At 46.5% G+C, this 15,184-nt stretch overlaps 1 non-coding gene across 1 annotated transcript; it reads right to left on the bottom strand.

Moving 5' to 3' along the window:
- Positions 1–12,051: 12,051 nt before the first annotated feature.
- Positions 12,052–12,123, bottom strand: TRNAA-GGC. The gene has a single exon. It is a non-coding gene; the product is annotated as a tRNA-Ala (tRNA).
- Positions 12,124–15,184: the final 3,061 nt, after the last annotated feature.

Below are 15,184 nucleotides of genomic sequence, written 5' to 3'. Positions count from 1 at the left end.
AAATGCCCGTGTGGCATGGGTTCTGTGGAAACAGTATCTCAGATGCTATTGGACTGTCTTTTTTATGAGATAGGTAGGAAGAAGCACATAATCCCCTTCCTGCATGGAAGTGAAGGCATTACAGATAAACAGAAGGTTATATATCTTTTAAACAGCCACAACTACGAGCTGTTGGAAGCGGTGGCTAAATTTTAAAATGGTGTTATTTTAACTCGTCAGAAGTTGTAAAGCCCATTATTATCTTGCAATGTTAATGTGAAACTATTTATATGCCATTAAAGGTTTTCGAAATCGAAATCGACTGCATTAAATGTCAAGTCCCTGAGCCTCAGCACTGCCCCAGGTGTCCTTCCCTAGGGTCCGAGGAGCCTTACTATATGCAAATAAAGGCTTTGTTGTTGTGTTAATCTGAGAAAATAAACCTATCTGGCATGTGCTTCCCTTATGTCTGCATTGTAGCCCATACCTGAGCAGTTTTTACTCAAAATGCATAAATAGTAAGAAAGAGTTAACCAATGAGGCAATTATAGGATGTAAATTCCGGCATCCCTGGTTCTTTCCTTTCCCTTTGCCAGTCACTGCTGAGTTGTGTGGTTTTTGCTGCCTAAACAAATACAGTTCCTGTCAGAATAACCACATGCATTCTGGGAAGGAACACTTGCCATTTCAGCCTCCTTAGCCTTTTATTTTCACTCTGCTCAGGATGGCACTGATATGCTCCCCAGTGTTAACACTTTCACAAATTAAATTAAGGTCAGACTTGTAAATACCTTGGTTCTCAAGGACTACTGCCCGAGCCCTCACTACATTTTGCGTCTATTACGTTGGCCTTATACTGAATTCCCTTGCTGCACATTTGATCATTCTCCATTAACTTTAAAGCCAAGGCAGTGCTGGGGAGAGGGGGGTGCATAAAGATGTTTTCAAAAAACCTAGTTGTTGTCTTAGGTGCTGTCTCAGTTCAAAATATACCCTCAGTACCTAGAGCAGTGATGGCGAACCTAGATAGAGCCCCCACACACATCTAGGCTGGCCTGGGTTGCTGGGCTCGATTATTAGAATAAACCTAAGACCTAGTTTTGAGGAAGCAGTGTAGGTAACCCTGTTAAACGCTGTTAAACCCCACTGATTTTCATGCACTGAACTAAAGTGCAGTCCTTTACCTGGGAGTAAGCTCGGTTGCTGGCAATGGGGCTTGCTTCTGAGTAAACCCTCCTAGGGTCGTGATTCACCCGTTGGAAGAGTTGCACAGTTGCTTCAAAGCAAAGCCACCAACTACAACCAAGCTTACTCCTAACGCACGCCTCAGAGCCAACTGTTTTTTCTCAACTGAAACCTCAGTATTTGGGTTAACTTGCTGTGTTGGCACTTTGTGATAAATAAGTGGGTTTTGGGTTGCAATTTGGGCACTCGGTCTCGAAAAAGTTCGCCATCACTGACCTAGAGTATGTGAAACAGCAAGATGCTGATGACATGATACCAACATTCACGCACAGAAAACTGCAGGGATATGTGTAGGCACAGAAGTCTGCCGTCCCCTTTCCTGGTGTGTGTCAAGAGTTTTTAGAAAGTGGGTGGGGCCAGGTGGTTTGCTTTTGCCCAACAAGGCTTCCAATCGGACACTGGACATTGAATTGGCTGTGCAGATTTTGAAAGACGTTGCTTTAGCGTCAGCTGCCGCCATAGCACCAGGATTTTTACTGTACAACTGAAGGTAAGCTGCGGCAGCCATTTTGTGACTGGCTGTGCCTATTATGATGCCATTTTATGGCTGTGCCCACTACGCTGTGTCAGAATGCAAAAGGTGCTCACAGGTTCAAAATGGTAGGGATACCTGTGTTGGAGCCGACATTATCCTTCCTTCAAAAAGCTTCAGGTTGACCTTTGTGATTCACCTCCTGCCGTCTTGTTGCTACAAGTACCCTGAGAAGTAGGTTGGAAGACAAAAAGTGATTGGTCCATGACCTCTTTGTGAACTTCAAAGCTGAGGAAGGACTTAAACCAAGGAGCCTCCAGTCACCACCCAAGTTTGTTGAGTCTTCAGGTACTTCTGGAATTTTGAGAAAGGGCACAACCACAAAACAGATGCCACGGCAAGGCAATCGCAAAATACTGGGAGGTTCCAAGCCAGGTGTCCTATGATGGGGCAATGGGCATTTCCTGCAGATCTATGAGGCATGTCTCCAGGATGTTCTGAAGCACCAATGACATGGAGGAAGACCACGACGGTCTTTTTATCTTGGTGAAGAAGCAAATGTTGTTCTAGGAAAAGAATCAATGCATACCATGACACCCATGGGCACCACATCACTGCTTTAGCATCTATATCACACCACCTTTCCATTTCCCTCTCAAAAAATCAGTCTTTTGGAACTCTGGGAGAGAACCAAGCCCTGAATAATGACATCGCTGATCCTCATGAAGACATTTCAAAGACCCCCACCAAAAGGCTGAAATGGGGACAGTGACATTTAAGGGACCCATAGCCCAAAAAAAAGGGCAGGGGGCAACCGGGGAGCATGAAGAAATTCCACTGCAAATGAACATTTCAGGGGAAGATTGGTAGCGAGGGGAGAGTTGTCTTTTAGGAAAGATAAGGAGGAGCAGCAGTGGCGTAGGAGGTTAAGAGCTCGTGTATCTAATCTGGAGGAACCGGGTTTGATTCCCAGCTCTGCCGCCTGAGCTGTGGAGGCTTCTCTGGGGAATTCAGATTAGCCTGTGCGCTCCCACACATGCCAGCTGGGTGACCTTGGGCTAGTCACAGCTTCTCGGAGCTCTCTCAGCCCCACCTATCTCACAGGGTGTTTGTTGTGAGGGGGGAAGGGCAAGGAGATAGTAAGCCCCTTTGAGTCTCCTGCAGGAGAGAAAGGGGGAATATAAATCCAAACTCCTCCTCCTCCTCCTCCTCCTCCTCCTCCCTCTTCTTCTTCTTCTTCTTCTTCTTCTTCTTCTTCTTCTTCTTCTTCTTCTTCTTCTTCTTCTTCTTCTTCTTCTTCTTCTTCTTCTTCTTCTTCTTCTTCTTCTTCTTCTTCTTCTTCTTCATCATAACCTTTTTATAGTGGCGTCCCTGCCAAGGAGCCCCGGGGCTTTCAGGATCACCACTTGAAAGATCCAGTGAGACACAGAAATAAAGTCACAAGATGCCAAGACTACTTAGAAGAAACAGTTGGACATAATCAGCATTTTCTGCAGGCCTGCCTGAGTCAGTGGTACGATTAATCCAAAGGCTCTCGTGTGGGTCAACGCCATTCAGGGCCTACTACTTTTGAGGGTGGTCATGGAGAATCATCAGCTGGAGCTGAATTTCCATGCATCAGCCTTTCCCAAACTCACAGGCTGACTTTTTTTTTTAAAGAGTGATTAGTTTTCTACCTCTTGCAAAATTAATGCGGAAAACAGCCTGGGGAGCGAAGGGGGGGGGCCTATTCTGTTGCCAACTTCAAATAGGAAATTAGGTCACTAACTTGAGAAGCGACATCATTAGCAGACTCTGCCAGTACTTTTTTTTCGGTGGTCTTTCTGACAGATCAAACAGCAACAGGCCCTGGGATTCGGCATCTGCAGCTGACGTGACAGCATTCGTATAGTTAACTGTCTTCCCTTGCCCAACTTCTGGATTTGTTCTTAGGGTAAATAGCTGGGAGATCAGCAGCAGCATGAAAGAGCAGTTATGATCAGCCTGGAAGCAAATCAAAGATGAGCATTTTGGGGATGGGCGGGGGGGGAAGAGTTATGGGAAACATACAATGAGATAATCGGGTTGGTCAATTGCGCATTCAGTGCTGACTGCTAGCCAAAAATACGGCCAAATATTTTTTTTAAAAAAAATCCATGTGGAACAGCTTGCTCCCCTCTCTCCCTTTTTGGTCCTTGGCTTCCTCCTTCGCTCCAAAACCTTTGCCCTTCTCCCCTCTCCCCGCTGCCCCCTGCTTTTAGATCCTTCATGAGGTTTATTCCTAACCTCCATTCCTTCCTTGTCTCTTGCTCTGCTACTTCATCTCTCTCACTCAGGGCCACTGAGAGAAGGGGACTAGGGCAGAGGTGGGATCCAGCAGGTTCGCACAGGTTCCCGAGAGTAGGTTACTAATGATTTGTGTGTGCCGAGAGGGGGTTACTAATTGGTGATTTTGCCACCTGATTTTTGCCTTAGTTACGCCCCTCCTCTCAGCAGTAGCGCGCAGAACTTGAAGCAGTCTAGCAGGAGGTGCACTGGCGTGCGTGGCAGCCTGCGCCTGCGTGCATTCGTTTCCCACCCAAGGACCGGCACAGCGGCTGCATCCTTGCCACAGCCCCGCCCAGCAATGCCCCGCCCCCGGAATGCCCGGCCACGCCCCCGTCATGCCCCGCCCAGTCCCATTGGCGCTACGCCACTGTTTGAATCCCACCACCATGGGAACCTGTTACTAAAATTTTTGGATCCCACCACTGGACCAGGGGGTGGATTTCCTGTTATCCATGGGACTGCATCAGTTCTGGGATTCATTTTCACATGATATTTGGGTTGGCTCTGAAGTACACTCACATGGAATTCTGTTCACTCTTCAGAAGCCCTTTCCCAAGCTTCAAACCCCCCCCCCCCCAATGATACAGAGCTATGCTTTTACCTAGGTCCTGGATATGCAAGTGTATTCTGCCTCACGTTGCTAAGCTAGTGTTATAGCAGCTGAGCTGACTGGCAAGATTCTGCAACCGTTCTTAGGCATTTGCCTATTTGAATATTTGTGGTGGTTTTATGAAAATCACAGCACTTCAGTTTAGAGCAGGGATCCCCAGCCTTTCTGAGTCTGCAGGCCCCTTTGGAATACTGACCCAATGTGGCCGGGGCACCCACAAAATGGCTACCATTGCTTAATTTCAGCCATACGGTGAAGATTCTTACACCAAAGCAATGCCCAGGCAATATCTGCCCAGGCAATGAAGTCTCCAATGGCTAATCTGAAGTTTTGAAGGGCAAAAGCATAGTACCTGGTTCCAACACTTTCTAAAAACTTTCTAAAAACATGTGGTCAGTCAGTGAGTCAGTCAGTCAGTCAGTCAGTCAAGTATTTATTGTTTGAGCCATTGGCTATAACAATACAGAGATACATGCAGTTAAAACAGTAACTTAGTTAAAACAATAATTTAAATTAAAACAATAACTTAGTTTTACATTAAAATATAAATTATTAGTATTCGCAATCTCTAAATTAAAATGCCCCATCAAATACTCTCCACGTCAGATGTTTTTGCAGCTTCTTCAGCTAGTCTAAGTTAATCTCCAGTACTTTGGAACATCAGTTCAAACAGCGCTTTAAATACTTTGCTCGTAATTTCCTAGCCGCCAGGGCAAAGAGAGCCATCTTGTAAGAAACATAGGAATCAATATCAGATAGTAAGAAAATCAGTTTCTCAACATCGGACAAAAAAGCTGTCCTAGGTAGTATTGGCTCCAAAAACCTTTTCCTTATGTGGGGGATGCCAGAAAAAGGCCTGGTGGGGAACCTTGATTCAGGGGAAGACAGTTTGAAGGAGAAGTACAAGAGGTAGCAAACAAGCAAGTAGTGTTGTATTGTCGAAGGCTTTCACGGCCGGAATCACTGGGGTGCTGTGTGTTTTCCAGGCTGTGTGGCCGTGTTCTAGCAGCATTCTCTCCTAACGTTTTGCCTGCATCTTTGGCTGGCATCTTCAGAGCCCTTGCTGTCCTACTATCAGATCCTCAGAAGATGCCAGCCACAGATGCAGGCAAAACATCAGGAGAGAATGCTGCTAGAACACGGCCATATAACCCGGAAACCACACAGCACCCCAACTAGTATTGTCATTTTCTATTTGTTTAACATATCTATAAATTACCTTCCACTAAAAAATGTGCCGTATTATTCATTAAAATATTTCTGTTCTAGAAGAAGAAGAAGAGTTTGGATTTATATCTCCCCTTTCTCTCCTGTAGGAGACTCAAAGGGGCTTACAATCTCCTTGCTGCTCTCCTCAGGGGAAAGGCATGCTGTGCATGACGTAGTTCCTGAAGAAGAAGAGGAGGAGGAAGAGGAAGAGGAGGAGGAGGAGGAGGAGTTTGGATTTATATCCCCCCTTTCTCTCTTGTAGGAGACTCAAAAGGGCTTACAATCTCCTTGCCCTTCCCCCCTCACAACAAACACCCTGTGAGGTAGTAGGTGGGGCTGAGAAAGCTCAGAAGAACTGTGACTAGCCCAAGGTCACCCAGCTGGCATGTGTGGGAGTGCACAGGCTAATCTGAATTCCCCAGATAAGCCTCCACAGCTCAGGCAGCAGAGTGGGGAATCAAACCCGGTTCCTCCAGATTAGAATGCACCTGCTCTTAATCACTATGCCTCTGCTGCTACCTTTCCTTCCATCCCTCTCTGAATGTCTGAACGAGGAAGGACTGCCATATATAAAGCCTAATGTGTTTAGAGATAGCAAATTAAAATCTTTGTGCTGAGAACTCCATGGATTTGTAACCCGCATATCTAAAGTCTTTGCCAAAACAAATGCAGGGCATAAAAGCTAAAGACGGTACAAATCTTACAGGAAAAGGAAATCTAATTTTACTTTGAAAATAAAAGCGATGCTTGCCTTTGCTCCAAATCCCTGCTTACAAAAAAATCTATGGAAGAAATTACTTTGCTCGGGTGAAAGAGGTAAAAAATGGAGCATGAGTAACTCAGCTGGAATCATAAAACCATTAAGACATCATTCCATCATTCGCTAACTGGAAACAAGTTCAGAGACCCTTCACAATATATATAGGTCAGCAGATGTCACTCAGACTTAGATCTTTTCTTGGAGCCGAAGTAACCAGAAGGGAAAAATAGCTCCTTCAGAAAAAGTCCTGAGTAGTACTGAATGTACCTACCAACACAAATGCAATTTGATATACTTTACCTGGGAATTCCAGGAACAATTTATAGACATATGGCAAAGTAAAAAATACTCAGCACCGCATTTCATGTACAGAGGCCTTCCATAATAGGTGTTTATAGCGACAGATTATATTCAGCATGCTAGACAGGGGCTCAAGTTATTTATTACAAATACACAAACATGACTATTAGAAAGGCCTCCTGAATAAAACAGTCTGTCTTTCTTCTTGGAGGCATAATATAATGCAGCTGGCTTGTTGCAATTAAAGCCAGTGGGCCATCTAGCCCAATTTTGAATTATTTGAATCATTTTGAAGCACAAATGACTTTAAAGCAGAGTGAGCTAGACTGGTGAAGGAGACAGCCATCAATGGTGAATACAGCAGACTTTTATAGAGGCAGGAAAGCTCTGAATCCCCGTGCCAGAAGAGAGCATCAGGGGAAAGCCTTGGTCTGTGTGCCCAGTTGTTGAACCTCCAGAGTAACTGCCTGGCCATTATGTGGAACAGAATGCTAGAATAGATGCACCACTAGTCTGATGCGGCAGGCTCTATTTATGTTCTTATGTTTGACGGGCTTTCTGCACTACAGAAGGGAGCTAAGGTCGACTCGGTTCCCTTCAGTGGGGGGCGATTCCAGGCTGTCCGCACAGCAACTTACTTGGCCCCCTGGAACTGAGCTAAGTGGGCGGGATCATCTTGGTGCCTGTTTTGCTCCTCGATCGTGATTGGAGCTTGTGTTACCATGGGAAACGGGAGCGGTTTTTTTTACAGTTTTTACAGTTTACAGTTTACAGTTTACAGTTACAGGCCCGCCACGACTCTCCCATTCTGCGCATGCCACAAAAGCAGCGCCTGATTGGTTGAACGGATGAGGTGTCGTTTCAACACGTCCGCACTTCGAAGCGGTATCGACCTTGTTCCAGCAGAAAGGTGCCGTTCATAACTGCGACAGGGATGTCATAGTTCTGAGGGGGGGGTGGGGGAACTGAGACAAAACAACGTTGAGCTCAGTTGCAGTGCGGATACACTGAGGTGAACCTAGATAGAAACCAGTACAACTCTGTCAGTGTGGAAGTGGTGCACCCAATTTCCAGTGCCTTCCCTAGAATCTGCTGCCTGAGATCCTTTAACAAGACTGAACTCAGCATGTAAAACATGCATGTTGCCATTGAGCCAATGGGCTGTAAGCGTTATGCTCTTCTGTGGTTTCCAAAAGACCCTGATAAGGCCCTCCTATATCCAAAATGGAGTCACGACACTTATTTCAGTTTCATGAAAGAGAACAGAGACCCTTTTAGACAAGCTCCTTGGGGCTGTGCAGAAGGTACCTGGTTCAATCCCTGACATTGCCAGATAAGTATTTTAAAATCACCTGTGTTCAAAAAACATTGTCTTTGCCCGAAGTAAGCAGCAGGAGACCTCTTGAGGTGTGGTTTAGAAGCTAGAGCTGTAATCCTAAGACCACTTTTTCTGGGAGAAAGATCCACTGAATAAAAGGGGGCTTACTTCTGAGTAAACCTGCTTAGGCGTGCTCTCTACAAGCATTGGAGTCTTTGCATCAAATACATCAAATGTGGCTTTAGGCACTTCTGTGACTTTTTGCCCAGTTCAGCTCCACACTTGAAATACATAACACTGGCCCACCTTTCAGGGTTGCTGTCAGGCATAATAAATGGCCTTCCAGAGCAATCACTGTATAAATTTGAAGTATTCTTCATAAGCGTCTGAGGCTGGCTTCAAAGGCAATTTATACGGTTTAATTGACATCTCCCCCCACCCACCCACCCACCCAAAAAAGGTGCAGGTACTAGAATCAATGGGACTTGCTTCAGAGTACACATACTTTAATTGGCTGATGCATTTCCTTGTTGATTAACCCTTCGCAAGTCTTTGTTTTTCTGGCACAGGCCTAAATATGAAACAATCACTGATGTCTGCATGGTAGGAGACAGAAGGAAAGAAAGCCTTCCTACTTAGTCTCTGTAATTGGGTCCTCTCTTTGATCTTGCATTTCCTTTTCCCTTTTCCAAGACAGCTTGCAAGTATCAGAGAAGCCTCCCCCGGTCTGACTTCAAAACCGACTGACAGCACTAAAACTTCCAAGGCTGTGTTCCTCTCAAGCGGCGCCACCCATTGATCCATGAATAAATGTTCTGGCTTCAAGGCACATGGTGGCTGTAAACTTATCCCTTCTCATTTCAAACAAGAAGAAGAGAGAACTCCTTGTCTGGCGGTGGCTGCAGTCAAAATGAAGCTCCTGATACAAGCGGTTGCTTCAGGTTTTTGTTTTTTGTCCTGTTGGTTCCAACAGCTCTGTTGAAAATCCTGGCAATTTGGAGAGCATGGTGTGACGGGCCTGTCAGGGTGACAGGCTGGTCCATTCACACATGCACATTGTCACTTGATATCAGGGGCGTAATGCCCATTGGGCAAGGTGGGCAGCTGCCCAGGGCACCACCTTGTGGGGGGTATCAAAATGCAGGGTTCGTTTTTGGGTATTTTTAGTGGTTTTCAATTTTTGGCCTGCAGGGGGTGCAGTTTTTAGGCAGCGTATCATCAGGAGACTGTCCTTATGCTATCCCCCAAGTTTGGTGAGGCTTGGTTCAAGGAGTTCAAAGTTATGGACTCCCAAAGGGGGTGCCCCATCCCCCATTGTTTCCAATGGGAGCTAATAGGAGATGGGGCTACAGTTTTGAGGGTCCATAACTTTGCCCCCCCCAAACCAAACTTCACCAAACCTGGGGGAGTTATAGAGACAGTTTCCGGAAAATGATACCACAAAATATTGATGCTGGCCATTAAAATGCCCCCCTGCAGGAACATCCCAGAAATTTGCCCAAGAATCTTTGTTCTGCATTGAGTTTTCTGTATTGCTGTCAATGGGGGTTGCAGGCTGGGGGGGCACATTTCTGAAGGCACAGTCTCAAAACTTTCAGGGTATCATCAGGAGACTGTCCTGATGATACCCCCCAGGTTTAGTACAGTTTGGTTCGGGGGGGGGGGCAAAGTTATGGACCCTCAAAACTGTAGCCCCCATCTCCTATTAACTCCCATTGGAAACAATGAGGGATGGGGCACCCCCTTTGGGAGTCCATAACTTTGGATTCCTTGAACCAAACCTCACCAAACCTGGGGAGTAGCATAAGGACAGTCTCCTGATGATACACTGAAAATTTGGTGCTGACATGTTTAAAAATTCACCCCCTGCAGGCACCAATGTCCTGGTACAAAAAGAAATTTGGTCGTGGTGGAGTGGCCACCCATGGGGGGGCATCCAACTCAGGTGTTGCCCAGGGCTACCGTTTGCCTCGTTACACCCCTGCTTGATATTATAGCTGGCATGTGATGACTGGGCAAACAAATATGCCAACAGACTCCTTTGAAAGCTTTGCATTTGAGGTGTGTCAGTGGTCCATCTGTTAGGCTGTTTCCGTGGCGGCCCATCCACATCCGCGACTGATCACATGACTTTGCTACCGGCAAGTAGTGAACACCCGATGGAAGGACTTAGATACAGGGTTGCCAACTCTGGGTTGGGAGATTTGGGGGCGGAGTCTATGGAGGGCAGGGTTGGGAGATGGGAGGGACCTAATGGGATATAATACCGTATGGTTAGGGTTGCCAACGTCCAGATGGTGGCTGGAGATCTCCCAGAATTACAGCTGATCACCAGGTTACAGAGGTCCCTTCCGGACACACGAGGCGACTCAGGGTCGACTCGTGTCGGTGGAATCGTACGTCAACTCGAGTCCTCCCGTTCCTCCACACAGCAGCTGACTTGTGTCTCCAGAGCCGAGCTCAGAGGGTGGGACCACCTCCCTGCGCATGCCCAAAGCTTCTCGCCGCCGCTACGAGTCTCCTGTTTCTGCGCATGCCCAAAGCTTCTTGCCGCTGCCACGAGTCTCCCGTTTCTGCGCATGGGCGAAATACTTAGCTGTGATTGGCTAGATGGCAGAGTCGAGTCGACGGAGATTCCGCACTCCGTCAGCTTCAGCTCGAGCGCAACCCGAGTCCGCCGGTCGACTTGACCCCCCCAGTTGAGCTCAGAAATTCAACGGCGAGAGGGGGGTGAGTCAAGTCAGACACGAGTCCGACACTACGTCTGTGCGGAGGACTCGGGTCGGACTCAAGTCGATCTAAGGTCGACTCCTACAATGCGGAAGGCCCCAGAGATCAGTTCCTCCTGAGAAAATGGTTTCTTTGGAAGGGGGCTCTATGGCATTATATCCCATTGAAGTCTCCCCCTCCCCAATACCCCCTCTCCTCAAGCTCTACCCCCAACATCTCCAGGTATTTCCCAACCCAGAGCTACAGTCCATCTTTCACAGCTACCATTTTCTCCAAGGGAACCAACCTTTTTTTATAGTCTACATATATAGGTCAGTTGCAATTCTGGTACATCTCCAGTCCTCACCTGGCTGGTAGCAACCCTAAGTATAGAGCTAAAGGTGTCAGGACTGCGTTTCCCAGAATCCACCAGTTCCTGCTCCTTCACGGTGGCGGGAGAAAGGGCCAATCGCAGCTACGACTGCCTGTTCAAAACACCCTATATATACTGGGACTGAGGGCAAGAACCCTCAGTTCCAGCACCCTGTAGATGGGCGACATAAATCAATAAAGTTTGTTCTTTTTCTATAAAGTCAACTTTGTTTGAGTCTGTTCAGCCTTAAAAAGGGTGCCAGGGTGTCAAACTGCCTTTCATCTAAACTGAAGGAGAGCCCTGCTGGATCAGAGCAAAGATCTGCCAAGCACCCTGTTTTCCACAGTGACCAACGAGATGTCTGTCGGAAGTTTTATCAGCAGGGCACAGGAGAAAGGGCTCCATGTATTCCAGTGGTTCTCAACCTGTGGGTCGGAACCCCTTTGGGGTTCTAACGACCCTTTCACAGGGGTCGCCTAAGACTCTCTGCATCAGTGTTCTCCATCTGTAAAATGGACAAATGTTAGGGTTGGGGGTCACCACAACATGAGGAACTGTATTAAAGGGTCGCAGCATTAGGAAGGTTGAGAACCACTGAAGTATTCCTTCTGAATCCTGACTGTGCCATTTCAGACTGAACACATGAAACGACCATATGCTGAATCAGACCATTGGCCCATTAGGGTCAGTGCTGCCTAACCCAGACAAGCAGCAGCTCCCCAGGATGGGAGGTGAGGTCATTCACATGACCTATTACCTGATCTTTAACTGGAGATGACAGGGATTGAACCTGGGACCTTCCGCATGCCAAGCAGATGCTCTACCACTGAGCCACAGCCCCTCCCCTGTAGATGGAGGATGGACCATATCCTGAATGCGCTTTTTCATACAAAACAATTCTCTCCACCTAGAACAGGGGTCTGCAACCTACGGCTCTCTAGATGTTCATGGACTACAAATCCCATCAACCCCTGCCAGCACATGCTGCCAGGGGCTGATGGGATTTGTAGTCCAAGAACATCTGGAGAGCCACAGGTTGCAGACCCCTGACTTAGAAAATTAGTATGTCAACGAGAAGGCTCAGTATGTACTACTTATGTACTAGGGTGTTTTTTTTCTGTGGGAGCTATTAAACACCCCATGAGTAGTCTGACATGGTACAATCCATTCATTAGGTCAGAATATCTATAGAGGGGCCAGAAAGGAGCCACCAGAAAAAGATCCACTATAGATGGGGCACCAGAAAAGGTTGAAAGGTAATTCTCTCTAGCACCGCTTCTGATGGTCCTGGATACTTATTTACTTTTTTTAAATTTACATTTATTTATTCACTCCTTTTCTTTCCAGAGGGGACCCAAAGGACCTTACATTATTTTCCGGTCCTCTGTTTTATGCTCACAACAACCCTAATTGGTAGGCTGGGATGAAAGTGTGCTCCAGATTACCCAGCAAGCTTCCACGAAACTAAACCACATTAGCTCCTCTAGGTAGGCACATGTCTATAAAACCTCCAATCAGAGAAATCTGGTCCACACAGATAGAAATTATTTGCAACACACCACTCCAATTATAAGGAAGAAGACAGATTAGTTGTTTCAGTTAAAGCCTTCAGATAATCTCACCGAGCCCATTCAGTAGGTAATAATTTAATAGATTAGCATTCTCAGAATTATACTTTGCAAGGACAATTGGCACATCTAAATCTTAATCTAATTACACTGATATTTACCTCACTGTTTCTCGTGCTGTGATTGCACTCCAGATATGTGGTAGAAAGTATTTGAACTTCTCTGAAACACAGAGAGCCATTCTGAGAAGGGACGGGGGCCAATCTTGTCATCTCTGCAGAAATAAAGGTGTCCACTCCTCTGTAAAGAGGTTTAAAGGTTTTATAGACGCTTGCATCCTAGGAGTTAATGTGGTATAGGGCCTTGGAAGAATGCTGGGTAATCTTTAAAGAGGAATCAGTTTGCTTCTCCCTCTAAGGGCGATTTCCCACTGGCGATTAATCCTGGGATAGTCACCCGAAATATCCAGGTTTCCTCGCGATCTCCCCACTGCCGAACCGCAGAAAACAGATCAGTCCCATTTCTGGCGCTCCCCCGCCCCCTATCACGGGATTTTCCTGGACCTGCTTGTATATGCGCCCTTTTTTTAAAAAAAAAAAAACACCACTCCAATGGGAGATGGGGGGTACACATTTGAGGGTCCATAACTTTGGCCCCCATGAACCAAACTTCACCAAACCTGGGTGGTATCATCAGCAGAGTCTCCTATTGATACCACCCAGGTTTCGTCCAGGGGGTCCAAAGCTATGGACTCCCAAAGGGGGTGCCCCAATCCCCCATTGTTTCCAATGGGAGCTAATAGGAGATGGGGGCTACACATTTGAGGGTCCATAACTTTGACCCCCATGAAGCAAACTTCACCAAACCTGGGTGGTATCATCAGGAGGGTCTCCCAAAGATACTCTGAATTTTTGGTGCTGCTAGCTTAACAATTGCACCCCTGACAGCAGGGGTGCTGCTAGCTTAACAATTGCACCCCCACCCCCAAGGGGCAGGCCTAGACGTCTTCACTAGAAACATGCTGCAGTGAGGATGTTGGAACCTGGATGAAAAGGTGCCGATTCTTTTGAAACTTGGTTGTATCTAGATCAAATTTTCAGTGGGAATTCGGCCTAAGCTTCAGCAAGAAGAAATGAGGAGTTAAAAAGTGCTGGACTTGTTGAACTGAAGTAACTATTTTTGTAAACATGGCCCTGGAAGAGGACAAGAATTCACTACCTCAGTAATTTGTAGAACTCTTTGAACTATTGCCTGGTATTGATTTCTGGGCGGAAAACAACAACTTCTGCAAGGGAGACATTTTCCCCTAAAATTGCTTTGTTCAGTTCTTTACCTTCTCTCGGGTCTGTTCAGTGACATGGTCTGGCAAAACTGCTGGTTGTTTCTCCTCCCCAGATTGGTCAGCATCTACCAGCCTGTTTGTCCTAAACCCAAACACAGGGCGATTCTGCACATGAGTAAAAAAGGTTCGACCCAGTTCCCTGAGAAGGGTACTAACCTAGGTCGAAGCCATTGTTGTTCCCCACTGCAACCAGCTTGATCCCAGCTCAGAGGGCGGAATCATCCGGTGCCTCTTCGCCGCTCCGTTCCAATTGGCTACTGTTCTACGGCCATGTTCCGTCTATCCTCACACACGTTATAAAAAAAACTGCCACAGGAATGGAGGGACGAAAGTGGCGTTTTTGATTGGCCAGCTGTACGCATGCCCGAAACACTCAGCTGTGATTGGCTGAATGAGGGACTCCTGGCACCAAAGATTCCACACTTTACTGGAATCGAGCTGAGTTCGAGCTTGGTTCCCTGAAAAAGTAGTAGTTCCCAACTGGAGTCGGAAATTTGACCGTTACACGGGGCGAAGCTGGTACAAAACCACGTCGATCTCAGTGGCTGTGTGGAGCACTTAGATCGAACGCAGCTCGAACTTAGGTCGATAACGCAAGTGCGGAATCGACCACAGTCACGAAGCCTGTGAAAATGAGACCCAGGCCTTTTCAGTTTTATTGATATATGCATGCCCAGTGTTTTTTTTTAAGTGTGTCACCCTCCCAAATAAAGTTAGTCTTGTGGGTCACTGTCACATGAAACCTGAATGCTACTGACACAGGGAATTTTATCTAATTAGGCCCTGAGGTGCACAAAACAGGATTCCATTGCTATGTAGGTCATGATAGCCTTTATTGGCATTCCAAAATACAATAAATACAATAAAACAATAAATACAATAAAACAATTGTCCATAAAAGACAGATAGATACAGCAGCCATTCAGAGTCTCATCAATAGTTTAGTCCAAATGGACTCATCAAAAGTGCCATTCCCATACACCTCTCCACAG

This window comes from Sphaerodactylus townsendi, linkage group LG13, assembly GCF_021028975.2.
Source record: "Sphaerodactylus townsendi isolate TG3544 linkage group LG13, MPM_Stown_v2.3, whole genome shotgun sequence".
NCBI classification, from domain to species: Eukaryota; Metazoa; Chordata; class Lepidosauria; order Squamata; family Sphaerodactylidae; genus Sphaerodactylus; species Sphaerodactylus townsendi.
The sequence above is the reverse complement of the archived record's forward strand: the minus strand, read 5'-3'. Positions and strand labels throughout refer to the sequence as shown.